Raw genomic sequence first — 1764 nt, 5'->3', positions numbered from 1 at the left:
AAAAAGAGGAAGACCCACAATAAGATGGCGAGGCATCAGCAATGGGTTCAGGTGTAACAATTGTGAAGATGGCACAGGACCAGGCAGTGGTTCATTCTGTTGTGCAGAGAGAGGGTCACTTGAATCAGAATTGACTTGACAGCACTTAACAATAATAACAGCCTTGTAAACTGAGAGAGAACAAATTTGGGTTTATTAAAGCTTGTGGTGTTTGTGTTCTAGCAGCACAAGATAATTAGGACAGGAGGTTTTGTTATGTTAATGAGGTTACATCTGAGTAGGGTGGGTCCTAACCCTAAGCCATTCTGAGTGGTGTTTTGGAGAAAGGGCAGAGGAGACCCAGAGAAAGGCACCAGGTAAAGATGCGCAAATGAAGCTACAGGCCAGGCAGGACACACCACGCACACGCAGCAGTTAGCAGAAACAGGAGATGACAAAGAGACAATGCCCAGATCTGAACTTCTCATCCCAAGAACAGTCAGAAAATATTTCCCCATGCTTTAAAGTCACAGCTTCTATGTTTGTTGTGTCAATCCTAGAAAACTGATTGGCCAACACTTAAAGCATTCAGCTGCTATGCCAAAGGTTGAGACTTGGAGCTCTCCCAGCAGCTCCCCAGGAGAAAGACCTGGAAATCTGGTCCGAATGATGCCAGCCTAAGAAGACACTATGGGGCAGCTCTACTCTGCCACATGGGGGTAGGGGAAAAGCCCTAGGAGTCAGTCCCCGGAGGTGGCAGGGAAGACAGTGTGGCTGCAGCTAAAGCTGCTCATTACCACGTTAAAAAGGGACCTGAATGACTTCTACAAGGAAACAAGGTCACCTGATGAGAAGACGCAGGGAGGGCTGGGAAAAGCTGTGATGAGCTGAGAGATGGCCCAGAGCACCGAAGAGGGCTGCATTGGGGGCTTGCTCCCCTGAGGGCCCAGCTGGGGTTGAACAACCCCCACCTTCACTCAGCTGTACAGTCTCTTCAGCACCATCAGTAGCTCGGGTGTGGACCAAAACAGGCAGATGGCAGGGTGGGTTCAAGACTGGGTTCCGGCACAGACACACACATTTCAGCTTCTTCCCAAGATGAGCTCTTTGGCCCAATTGCCTTCAATAAATTCTCTGCAATAAATAATCAGGGACAAGAAAATTTTTTTTCCTAATGGATAAATACATTGTGGTACAGGCATCTGCTGAAGGCTACAATAACATTGGAAATGAATGTGCATGAGCTGCAACAAAGAGGAACATCATACACATAATGTTGAGTGAAAGATGCAAGGCCCCAAAAGAATACATGTAGTATGACTCCATTAATACAAAGCTCATTCTGTTTCAGAAATAAACAAGGGAGGAGGCTAATATATAAAGAATAGCAAGCAAATGATGATCCCAAAAGCCAAAAAGTAGGTTACTTCTAGTGGGAAGCAGGGAAGCTACTGAGTAGCAGGCAGCGTCAATCAGAGTAAACGCCAGCTGTTGCCTGCTGTTCATAAGTGCTGTTGAGTCAATTCTGACTCATAGCTACCCTACATGAGGTTTCCAAGGAGCAGCTGGTGGGTTTGAACTGCCAGCCTTTCAGTTCAAAATGACTTTGCAGTCAGGTACTTATCCTACAGTGCCACACCAGGATTCCTATTATTCATTAAAATGTGTACTTTAAAGCACTTTTATGCCTATGGGTCACGTTGTTTGCTGTTAACTGTCATTGAGTTGATTCAGACTTACAGTACCTGGTATACGGTTTCCGAGAAGCGACTGGTGGGTTTGAAC

This window comes from Chrysochloris asiatica, unplaced genomic scaffold, assembly GCF_000296735.1.
Source record: "Chrysochloris asiatica unplaced genomic scaffold, ChrAsi1.0 scaffold00018, whole genome shotgun sequence".
NCBI lineage: Eukaryota > Metazoa > Chordata > Mammalia > Afrosoricida > Chrysochloridae > Chrysochloris > Chrysochloris asiatica.
The sequence above is the reverse complement of the archived record's forward strand: the minus strand, read 5'-3'. Positions refer to the sequence as shown.